The sequence below is a fragment of the Schistocerca americana genome, chromosome 4 (genome assembly GCF_021461395.2).
Source record: "Schistocerca americana isolate TAMUIC-IGC-003095 chromosome 4, iqSchAmer2.1, whole genome shotgun sequence".
Taxonomy (NCBI): domain Eukaryota; kingdom Metazoa; phylum Arthropoda; class Insecta; order Orthoptera; family Acrididae; genus Schistocerca; species Schistocerca americana.
Genome location: NC_060122.1, coordinates 296,894,591 through 296,907,667, shown reverse-complemented (window position 1 = coordinate 296,907,667; position 13,077 = coordinate 296,894,591). Strand labels below are relative to the sequence as shown.

The following is a 13,077-nucleotide window of genomic DNA, read 5'->3' as shown; positions in this document are numbered from 1 at the left end:
ATCACTCATGGTTGTCGGGCCATATGACAGGCGTCAATAAGGTTGTTATGCCGCCACTGTCCGGGGCATTTCCAAATACGTCTTCGTTGCTCATCGGGGCTCATTTCGAAGCGGAACTCATCAATGAAGATAATTCTACACCAGTTACACAGATTCCAGGTCGGAGACTTGTCTGGAAACGCCTCGGACATCGCTGGCAGTGACTGTCGTCCACCATACTGTCCGACAACTACGAGCGACAGTTTGTGGTGCCATTTCTTTTCACAGTAGGACCCCTTTGTTCGGCGTCCACAGCAACCTTACAGCTCGATTTTCTACGCCCTTTCTGCTGCAGTTCATGACAAGCCATCCTGGGCTTGGATTAAACTAAACTCCTCCCGCACAGGCCATGAAGGCCCAAAGGTACCGACTGGTTGCCGTGTCATCCTCAGCCCACAGGCATCACTGGATGCGGATACGGAGGGACATGTGGTCTGCACACTGCTCTCCTAGCCGTAGGTCAGTTTCCGAGACCGGAGCCGCTATTTCTCAATCAAGTAGCTCCTCAGTTCGCCTCACAAGGGCTAAGCGCACCCCGCTTGCCAACAGCGCTCGGCAGACCGGATGGTCACCCATCCAAGTGCTAGCCCAGCCCGACAGCGCTTAACTTCAGTGATCTGACGGGAACCGGTGTTACCACTGCGGCAAGGCCGTTGGCCCTGGGCTTACATTTCAAGAAGATAATGCCCGCCCGCACACTCGAAGAGTGAAGGTCGAGGCAGGGTTCATCCCAGAGTATCACTTACAACCTACGTCGTCAATTATTTGCTGGATGTATCCCAATGTCCGTCTTCTTCTACAGTTTTTACCCTCTACAGCTCCCTCTAGTACCATGGAAGTTATTCCCTGATTTCTCAACAGATGTCCTATCATCATGTCCTTTCTCCTTGTCAATGTTTTCCACATATTCCTATCCCCTCCTGTTCTGTGCAGAACCTCCTTATCCCTCACTTCATCAGTCCACCTATTTTTCAATGGTTCAAATGGTTCAAATGGCTCTGAGCACTATGGGACTCAACTTCTGAGGTCATTAGTCCCCTAGAACTTAGAACTAGTTAAACCTAACTAACTTAAGGACATCACACACATCCATGCCCGAGGCAGGACTCGAACCTGCGATCGTAGCGGTCTCGCGGTTCCAGACTGCAGCGCCTAGAACCGCACGGCCACTTCGGCCGGCAACTATTTTTCAGTATTCGTCTATAGCACCACATCTCAAATGCCTCGATTCTCTCCTGTTCCGGTTTTCCTACAGTCCATGTTTCACTACTATATAATGCTGTGCTTCAAACGTACATTCTCAGAAACTTCTTCCTCAAACTGAAACGTATGTTTGATACTAGTGGAATTCTCTTGGCCATTAATGCCCTTTTTGTCATAGCTATTTTGCCTTTGATGTCCTCCTTACTAAGTCCATGATGGGTTATTTTGCTGCCTAGATGGTAGAGTTCCTTAACTTCATCTACTTCGTGTCACTGTGAAAAGTTCAGTGATAGAGTTGTTCTTATCAGAATAGACAGCAAACCAACACCGACACGGTAGTTGAGGTATACATGCCGACTTCGCATGTATATCTAGCTTTCCTACTGCATTCAAGCTTCTGACATTTCACGCCCCGACTCGTAGAATGTTATCCTTTCGTTGATGATCCAACGCGCCAGTCAGACAAAATTTGGTACCATGTACCTCAGGAGGACATCCAGCAACTATGGCAATTAATACCAAGCCGAATAACTGCTTGCTAGAGGTGGACCAGTGCGTTACTGACTTCCTCAACTTGTGAAGCTCGTTCTCTTGAATATATCACAAAAATTTTATGAAATTGTTATCATTTGTTCGTGGGTACATGTACATCACATCTACTGTGTTGAAAAATAGTATCATCTATCTGTGTCACTTCGTAGTGCAGTATTCAGTAAAAGTAAATGGGCATGTCATAATAATGTGTAACATACTATTGCAAGTCCCGTCGTAGTAATGTCTGGTTGACTGCTTGATCTTTCTTTATGCCAATAATAAGGAATATAGAATTCTAATGGCACCGAAAAAAAATCTGTATCATTTGTTGTTGGATCGATACCGCCACGTTCGTTTGGACACGCTGTCCTTTGGCAGCGCACTGTTATGATTGCACTTTCGTCTCAACGTACTAGTAGTAAACCTGCATTTGTCTACTGTGGCTCTCCTTTTTTGAAATGTTTCACAGTCGTCATTTTGTTCAAGGAGTAGGCTTAAAGTGTTCACTAGGTTCTAGGCGCTACAGTCTGGAACAGCGCGACCGCTACGGTCGCAGGTTCGAATCCTGCCTCGGGCATGGATGTGTGTGATGTCCTTAGGTTAGTTAGGTTTAAGTAGTTCTAAGTTCTAGGCGACTGATGACCTCAGATGTTAAGTCCCATAGTGCTCAGAGCCATTTTAACCATTTTTTTATATACAAACATCACTCAATACATTGACTGTTAAAAGATTGTCACACATTATTCTTTACCACAGTCTTTAGGGAGGAGGTACAGTCTGAATGACCTCTCTTAAATAGGGAAAACTATTTATTACATAGCCACCGACACAGAGCATCATCTACGAAAGGTTCTGAATTATTAAACCTTTATTAAATCTTTTCTTAGCTTACGTGCAAACTTCTCGCTCCCCGGAACACACAAATTGCAAAAATCGCCAGTGAGGTTACTTAGGTGGTACAGTGCTGCCAACGGCAAATCCGCTAGGTCCTGTTAAGACGTTAAGTAGTAGCATTATTATTGAGTAAGTGCGTCTGGAACCTGTCTGCCAGAAGGAATCATCTAACCGTTGGTCTACGTAAACATTATTGCAGAGCACTTGGGTTCCTGTATGACTTGATGTCTTCCCCAACAGACATGCTTTTCTAGCGTTATAACTGCCTACGCCACGAGCAAAAAATTGCGCAACAGCTATTAAGGGTTGGATTGGGTGGTCTGGGGGAAGAGACCAAACAGCTAGGTCATCGGTCTCATCGGATTAGGGAAGGACGGGGAAGGAAGTCGGCCGTGCCCTTTCAAAGGAACCATCCCGGCATTTGCCTGGAGCTATTTTAGGGAAATCACGGAAAACCTAAATCAGGATGGCCGGACGCGGGATTGAACCATCGTCCTCCCGAATGCGAGTCCAGTGTGCAAACCACTGCGCCACCTCGTTCGGTAGCTATTAAGGGACTGTGGTGATGTATTTCATATGGAGGCAGGGTCATACACTTCGTGGCACGTAACCAAGGTTCGTAGAATTCATGCAGCGACAGTCTGCTGAGTTTCGGACGCCATACGTGAACTAGTGCTTCATAAGTCGACTGTCCTTAATGTTCTGGTTAATCAGTAATACTCACTGTCCGGTCTCGACAACTATTACAAATATTCTTTTCTGCCCAGTTGCGCGTACACCACGTGATGTTCACTTAATTATGTCGAGGTCACACTGGCAATAGGAGAAGCACCTGATTTAAAACGTGTGAAACTAGGAGCCCATTGCACAGAATACATTCTTGCCCTCCTCAGACTAAATGTGATGCTACTACACAGTTTTTTTCATATCCTGCCTCTCCGCTAACAACACTAGACTGCTGCAAAAACGACTATCAGTGTTAACAAGCTCTACACACTGTCGCAGACACTAATAAGAAATACACCTCTTCGCAGTGCAGGTGGCACGAAATTAGCATAACCCGTTCACAAACGTTAGTTTCATCACCTACCTATTTATATACAAACGCCGGCCGCGGTGGTCTCGCGGTTAAGGCGCTCAGTCCGGAACCGCGCGACTGCTACGGTCGCAGGTTCAAATCCTGCCTCGGGCATGGATGTGTGTGATGTCCTTAGGTTAGTTAGGTTTAAGTAGTTCTAAGTTCTAGGGGACTGATGACCACACATGTTAAGTCCCATAGTGCTCAGAGCCATTTTAACCATTTTTTATATACAAACATCACACTCTCGACTAGTTATGAATCATCCTCCGTCTCTTCTTATCTTGCGCCACTCTTTTCATCTCAGCATACCTCCTACGCTGGACGTTCTCGATAATGTATGCTAAGCGTCGCAATAAGTTCTCTTCCACAATTCTTCCCGTCTGCTGCCTGTGCTAGTGCCGGATTCACAAATCTTGCGTTATAGAGTGAAAGTATCACAAATATCGCGCATTTGGATAACGTAATACACAGGTCCTTTCTCATTGGTTTTCAGTCTCTCATTTTATTTCATAGTCTCCCTGTAGCGTTAAGCTCCTTCTTCGCTGTCTTTGCCTTAACCAGCGTTAATAATTTTCTTGTTAGATACATTCCATTCCTTTACCACTGTCTCTTTCCTAGTATTTATGGGGTCCCCTGGTAAATTTAATTTACTTGTTAACTTTGTAGTCTGATAGCCTACTTTCGTCACCGTCGTCATTTGACCTAGGCCTAAGATGGATAATTTACACGCGCCGTCTATCTGTGCATCTTATGAAGTTCGTTTGTGTGTCATTGTATTTTATCCGTGTGTGCATCATATTTTCTGGGGACCAACCGAACCCAGCCTTCGCCTAAAAGAACGTGGGAAACCACCCAAAACCACACTATGGCCGGTACACCAGACCAATGATAGCTGATCTGCGGCCCGATTCTATCCGGGACTGGCTAACGTCCCATGTCAGAAGTTAGCACGCTGCACTAAGCCTCGAGCTATACAAAATGACCACTACTTTATTAGACTATCTACCTAAATTTTATATGATGAGCCAATCGTCAATACCTTGGTCATTTGGTGCGTTACCTCATTCTTTCACAATCTCCTTGTTCTGTGTTTCCAAATTCAATCATCTATCGTAAGGTCGGCCGGATGGTTTGGGAGGTGAATCGGGTCAGTTATAGAAATGTCCTCCTGATCTACACATGCAATAAGGTAACGAAAGTGTTGGAAAGTAGCTTATACAAACTGGAGGAGGAGGGGCAGAAAGGAAGAAATTGGAAGAAACTATTGATATTAGCTGCATCTGGACTTCATGCGACGAGTGAACAAAAAAATGTTCTGTAACACGCCTCGAACTCGGGACTTCCTGTTTACTAGGCAGCCGCGTCAACCACGGCGCCACCCGGACACTATATTCATCGCCCGTGAACAGTGTATCTCGACATGGTCCCAGGCTGACCGACATTGGACTACTGATGACTGGAAATACACTCCTGGAAATTGAAATAAGAACACCGTGAATTCATTGTCCCAGGAAGGGGAAACTTTATTGACACATTCCTGGGGTCAGATACATCACATGATCACACTGACAGAAACACAGGCACATAGACACAGGCAACAGAGCATGCACAATGTCGGCACTAGTACAGTGCATATCCACCTTTCGCAGCAATGCAGGCTGCTATTCTCCCATGGAGACGATCGTAGAGATGCTGGATGTAGTCCTGTGGAACGGCTTGCCATGCCATTTCCACCTGGCGCCTCAGTTGGACCAGCGTTCGTGCTGGATGTGCAGACCGCGTGAGACGACGCTTCATCCAGTCCCAAACATGCTCAATGGGGGACAGATCCGGAGATCTTGCTGGCCAGGGTAGTTGACTTACACCTTCTAGAGCACGTTGGGTGGCACGGGATACATGCGGACGTGCATTGTCCTGTTGGAACAGCAAGTTCCCTTGCCGGTCTAGGAATGGTAGAACGATGGGTTCGATGACGGTTTGGATGTACCGTGCACTATTCAGTGTCCCCTCGACGATCACCAGTGGTGTACGGCCAGTGTAGGAGATCGCTCCCCACACCATGATGCCGGGTGTTGGCCCTGTGTACCTCGGTCGTATGCAGTCCTGATTGTGGCGCTCACCTGCACGGCGCCAAACACGCGTACGACCATCATTGGCACCAAGGCAGAAGCGACTCTCATCGCTGAAGACGACACGTCTCCATTCGTCCCTCCATTCACGCCTGTCGCGACACCACTGGAGGCGGGCTGCACGATGTTGGGGCGTGAGCGGAAGACAGCCTAACGGTGTGCGGGACCGTAGCCCAGCTTCATGGAGACGGTTGCGAATAGTCCTCGCCGATACCCCAGGAGCAACAGTGTCCCTAATTTGCTGGGAAGTGGCGGTGCGGTCCCCTACGGCACTGCGTAGGATCCTACGGTCTTGGCGTGCATCCGTGCGTCGCTGCGGTCCGGTCCCAGGTCGACGGGCACGTGCACCTTCCGCCGACCACTGGCGACAACATCGATGTACTGTGGAGACCTCACGCCCCACGTGTTGAGCAATTCGGCGGTACGTCCACCTGGCCTCCCTCATGCCCACTATACGCCCTCGCTCAAAGTCCGTCAACTGCACATACGGTTCACGTCCACGCTGTCGCGGCATGCTACCAGTGTTAAAGACTGCGATGGAGCTCCGTATGCCACGGCAAACTGGCTGACACTGACGGCGGCGGTGCGCAAATGCTGCGCAGCTAGCGCCATTCGACGGCCAACACCGCGGTTCCTGGTGTGTCCGCTGTGCCGTGCGTGTGATCATTGCTTGTACAGCCCTCTCGCAGTGTCCGGAGCAAGTATGGTGGGTCTGACGCACCGGTGTCAATGTGTTCTTTTTTCCATTTCCAAGAGTGTATGTTGCCAGGTCGGACGAGCCTCGTTTCTAATTGTATCGAGCGGATCGACTTGTACGGGTATACAGACAACCTCATGAATCCATGGGCACTGCAAGTGAGCAGGGGACTCTTCAAGCTGATGGAGGCTCTGTAATGGTGTGGGGCATGTGCAGTTGGAGTGATACGGGACCCCTGATACGTCTAGATACAACTCTGACAGATGATGCGAACGTAAGCATCCTGTTTGATCACTTGCATCTATTCATGTCCATTGTGCATTTCGACGGACTTGGGCAATTCCAGCAGGACAATGCGACATTTCACACGTCCAGAATTGCTACAGAGTGGCTCCAAGAAAACTCTTCTGAGCTTAAACACTTCCGCTAGCCACAAAACTCTTCAGGCATGAACATTATTGAACATGTCTGGGATGCCTTACAACGGGCTGTTCGGAAGAGATCTCCATCCCCTCGCACTCTTAGGGATTTATGTACAGCCCTGCAGGATTCAAGGCGTCAATTCCCTCGATCACTACTTCAGACATTCTTTATACATAGTACTTACCCTGTTCACCGGACTTACGAGAGGATGCGCCTCATTTGAACAGAACAGTAATTTTGTGGTTATATGAATAAAATGTAACTAGTGTTATTTCAGTTACTAAACTGTCGCAGGGATCCACTTGAAGGTTGCATAACTAATGGCTCCCAGGTGCAACAAAAATTTGATTTTCAGTACCTCATGTAATTACTGACCGAATTCAACATGCTGGAGTAATCTACTTATTTATAGCTATAATCTTGTGTTGAAGGTTTAACGTAATAAGACAAGTACAACAATTCTAAACTGTGTTTTTGTCTTGAGACAGCATATCTCAAGGCGCGCAAATTACCCAGGCTATATTCATCATGTATTTGAGAATGACATAGTGACTCGCAAAAAATTTTATACTTAATTTCAAACCTCTTCAAAGCTTCTCTTGCTGACATCCTCCACGAAGTAATGAATGGAAAATAGTGTATCGCTTACTAAATGTTCGCTTTTCATACAGTAAAACTTCAGCATCAGGCATGACGTTTTAATTTACTGCTTCTTTACTACCAACTTCATTCGCAACAGTTTTTGCAGGCGACATTCACATAAACCGCAGAAGATGCCCGCGAAATTATATCATTGTACGACACATAGTTCAGGAGATACATTGTCATAAACAGAGAGATTCGCGAATCACTAATGTTTCATGATCAGACGTCTGAAGCTGTTTTATATACGGGAGTTCTATTGTTTAAAAAATAGGGAAGGGGGTTACTGATGTTTTAGAATTTGTAGGCAAAAGTACATAGATCTCATCTATTTACTATTAAAATCTGCCCGTACAGAATTACATGTTCTACTTAAATTTTAACAAAGTTTGACCCAATTTAGCCGACTGTACCCTACTCATCACTGGAAATTAAAACTCTATCGGTCTCCTATACTACACTCCTGGAAATGGAAAAAAGAACACATTGACACCGGTGTGTCAGACCCACCATACTTGCTCCGGACACTGCGAGAGGGCTGTACAAGCAATGATCACATGCACGGCACAGCGGACACACCAGGAACCGCGGTGTTGGCCGTCGAATGGCGCTAGCTGCGCAGCATTTGTGCACCGCCGCCGTCAGTGTCAGCCAGTTTGCCGTGGCATACGGAGCTCCATCGCAGTCTTTAACACTGGTAGCATGCCGCGACAGCGTGGACGTGAACCGTATGTGCTGTTGACGGACTTTGAGCGAGGGCGTATAGTGGGCATGCGGGAGGCCGGGTGGACGTACCGCCGAATTGCTCAACACGTGGGGCGTGAGGTCTCCACAGTACATCGATGTTGTCGCCAGTGGTCGGCGGAAGGTGCACGTGCCCGTCGACCTGGGACCGGACCGCAGCGACGCACGGATGCACGCCAAGACCGTAGGATCCTACGCAGTGCCGTAGGGGACCGCACCGCCACTTCCCAGCAAATTAGGGACACTGTTGCTCCTGGGGTATCGGCGAGGACCATTCGCAACTGTCTCCATGAAGCTGGGCTACGGTCCCGCACACCGTTAGGTCGTCTTCCACTCACGCCCCAACATCGTGCAGCCCGCCTCCAGTGGTGTCGCGACAGGCGTGAATGGAGGGACGAATGGAGACGTGTCGTCTTCAGCGATGAGAGTCGCTTCTGCCTTGGTGCCAATGATGGTCGTATGCGTGTTTGGCGCCGTGCAGGTGAGCGCCACAATCAGGACTGCATACGACCGAGGCACACAGGGCCAACACCCGGCATCATGGTGTGGGGAGCGATCTCCTACACTGGCCGTACACCACTGGTGATCGTCGAGGGGACACTGAATAGTGCACGGTACATCCAAACCGTCATCGAACCCATCGTTCTACCATTCCTAGACCGGCAAGCGAACTTGCTGTTCCAACAGGACAATGCACGTCCGCATGTAACCCGTGCCACCCAACGTGCTCTAGAAGGTGTAAGTCAACTACCCTGGCCAGCAAGATCTCCGGATCTGCCCCCATTGAGCATGTTTGGGACTGGATGAAGCGTCGTCTCACGCGGTCTGCACGTCCAGCACGAACGCTGGTCCAACTGAGGCGCCAGGTGGAAATGGCATGGCAAGCCGTTCCACAGGACTACATCCAGCATCTCTACGATCGTCTCCATGGGAGAATAGCAGCCTGCATTGCTGCGAAAGGTGGATATACACTGTACTAGTGCCGACATTGTGCATGCTCTGTTGCCTGTGTCTATGTGCCTGTGGTTCTGTCAGTGTGATCATGTGATGTATCTGACCCCAGGAATGTGTCAATAAAGTTTCCCCTTCCTGGGACAATGAATTCACGGTGTTCTTATTTCAATTTCCAGGAGTTTATATGAATAAAAATGTAAATGTTCGATTGTTCAAGATCGTGTATCGCCGAAAGTTCTTCACCGATTGCTTTTAAATTTTGTAACAACTGTGCGTGCTAATGCAGACGTTGCTTTCAGCACCTATTTCATTAGTATATGATACATAATATGTACAATGGTAACCTTTTGAGATTCTTTGTAACAACGTTTCTCGGAGATTGTGATTAGAAACATTAGAGTTGGGTTGGGTTGATTTGGGGAGGAGACCAGACTACGACGTCATATCGGTCTCATCGGATTAGGGAAGGATGGGGAAGGAAACCGGCCGTGCCCTTTCAAAGGAACCATCCCGGCATTTGCCTGAAGCGATTTAATCACATAAAACCTAAATCAGAATGGCCGAACGCGGGATTGAACCGTCGTCCTCCCGAATGCGAGCCCAGGAACATTATAGAGTGTCTATATAAGTACAAACATAGATGTTCGTATCTTCAAAATTTAAAATCTTCGAAACTTCTTCATGGATTGAAATTTTGACACATTGTTGAATTCTAATACGGGCGTCTGTTTTGGTACCTAATTCTTTTATATATATATATATATGGAGAAAATTGTTACCAAAAATCTCAAAATGTGCTTTCCCCATTCACTTCAAGTGTTTTATATTACTGTACTAAAAGTTTAGACACGTATAGAGTATACACTTTTATTATAACGTATACTGCAGTGAAACGTTGTTAGCAAAGAGGAATGTTGTATTTATGGCTTATTGGTTAATGATTAAACTATTACAACAGAATCAGAATTTGGAATAACAGTAAATAGGGATCAAGGTGGAAGAGGGTATCGACAGAGGGCTGGGAGGAAATGGACATAGAAAACGGGAAGGAAGAGATACAGAGGGGTAGGAAGAGGAGAGAGAGGTGTGAGGAATGTATGGGCAAAGAAAGGCGGAGGGCGAGACGGACATAGACAGAGGAGAGAAGGAGATTAGGACGTGTATCGAATTCCCATACATATTACAAATGCGTCCTTTCCCTTTTCTTTCTTTTCCACTTCAGCAGACAGCCACAGCACAGCTTGGCCGGGTAAAGTTAGTGATAAATATACTTCAAGATTTTAAACATGGCTGAAACAGCAACTGTTGAAATTCTTCACGGTAAATGATAACAGCCAAACAGTTGCAGGATAAAGATGTATTAAAATTCTTGACCACGGTTACGGTATATCTAAATATACCTTCATCAGGAAATACACTAAAATCACATGCTGCAGTGAAGACACATAAAACAATTGTGCCAAAGGCGCCGTCAGTAGTTGAAACATCATCTCCATTTATACACGTGTTCGTATCAACCCTCTGTCCATAATTATGTCGTATAAATGGAGATGATGTTTTAACTACTAACGACGCCTTTGGCACAATTGTTTCATGTATCTCCACTGCAGGATGTGATTTTAGAGTATTTTACTTCTGATGAAGGTATATTTAGATATACCGAAACCGTGGTCAAGAATTTTAATAAATCTTTATCCTGCAGCTGTTTGACTGTCATCAAACCGTGATAAATATACCGGGGGAACGATTAATGTTCTGTTGGAATCGTATGGAATTTACATCTGTTAAGCAAAATTGCAGCTTGCGACAGCTTACGTAATACAGAGATGCATAAGAGTCACTCCGAGATAATTGATCAGCACGCACGATTTCAAGAAATCCCCGATACCCGCGCCTTTATCGGCTGGAGATAGTGCGGCTTGCGGCACTCGCATACCTGGGAGCAGAGGGCGTTAGGCTGTTTACAGGCAGTCGCTTAAGGCAATGTGCCACGCGCCAGGGGCGTGACACGGTCCCCTCTGAGGCCTGAGACTCGCCCCTCTAACAGTGCAAGCAGGCAGATAAGAGCGGCTGCCCTGGCCGGCTGGGCCCACATGTTTACGGTCGCGCCTCTATCAGCCGACCGGCAGCGGCGCCGGCTGGTACCGCCGCCGCGGCATTCCCTTCTAAATGAAAAGCGCTTATCTCTGCCACTTACAAATTGCTCTCAACTTTCTCAGCCGCCGTTAATTAATTCTGCTGCTCAACAAGGGCCCCGCCGTGTAACAGCGATGCGAGCTCCATCGTACATTGCATTTTCTCAGATCGTGCGATTACCACTCGTTTTGTGTAACGATTTGGGTTTCTTGCTGCTCAGACAGAAGAACAGTTCCATTCACTGTAAATACCTACAATTTGAAAATCCCGCATGGCGCGTGCTCCGTAGCTTGTACGTAAAACTTGGTAAAGTAAAGCTTGTGGTACACCAAACGCTGCACTCAAACACTGAAGCACCAAAGAAACGTATAGGCATGCGTATTCAACCACAGAATAGGCAGAATACGGCGTTGCGATCGCCAACTCCTTTATAAGACAACAAGTGTCTGGAGCGGTTTTTAGGTCGGTTATTGCTGATAAAATGGCTGGTTATCCAGATTTAAGACAGTTTGAACATGCTGTTACAGTCGGCGCACGAGCAACGAGACACTGCATCTCCGAGGTAGTGATGAAGCGGGGATTTTCCCGTACGACCATTTCACGAGTGAACCGTGAATATCAGGAATCTGGTAAAACATCAAATCTCCGACATCGCTGCGGCCGGAAAAGTATCCTGCAAGAAAGGGACCAACGACGACTGAAGAGAATCGTTCAATGTGCTCGAAGTGCAAACCTTCCGCAAATTGCTGCAGATTTCAGTGCTGGACCATCTGTAAGTGTCGGCGTGCGAACCATTCAACGAAACGTCATCGATATTGCCTTTCAGAGCCGAAGATCTACTCGTGCACTCTTGATGACTGCTTTACGTCTCGCCTGGGACCGTCAGAACCGACATTGGACTGTTGACTGGAAACATATTGCCTGGTCGGACGAGTCTCGTTTCAGATTATATTAAGCAGGTGGACAAGTATGGGTAAGGAGACATCATCATGGATCCATGAACCATGCATGTTAGAATGAGACTTCACGATGGTGGAGGTTCTGTAAAGGTGTGGGGCGTGTGTGCAGTTGGAATGATATGGGACCCCTGATACGTCTAGATACGACTCTGACAGGTGACACCACGTAAGCATTTTGTCTGACCACCTGCATCCATTCATGTCCATTGTGCATTTCGACAAAATGGCTCTGAGCACTATGGGACTTAACTTCTGAGGTCATCAGTCCCCTAGAACTTAGAACTACTTAAACCTAACTAACCTAAGGACATCACACGCATCCATGCCCGAGGCAGGATTCGAACCTGCGACCGTTGCGTTCGAGCGGTTCCAGACTGTAGCGCCTAAAACCGCTCGGCCATAACGGCCGGCGTTTCAAATTGTATCGAGCACATCGACGTTTACGAGTATGGAGACAACCTCATGAATCCATGGACCCTGTATGTAATCAGGGGACTGTTGAAGCTGTTGGAGGCTCTGTAATGGTATGGGGCGTGTGCAGTTGGAGTGATATGGGACTCCTGATACGTCTAGATGCGACTCCGACAGGTGACACGTACATAAACATCCTGTCTTATCACATGCATCCATTCATGTCTATCG

The 13,077-nt window shown here is 47.3% G+C and overlaps 1 pseudogene; it reads right to left on the bottom strand.

Annotated features, from left to right (window-relative positions):
- Window positions 1-579: 579 nt before the first annotated feature.
- On the bottom strand, window positions 580-697 carry LOC124614169 (annotated as a pseudogene).
- Between the last annotated feature and the right edge of the window lie 12,380 nt (window positions 698-13,077).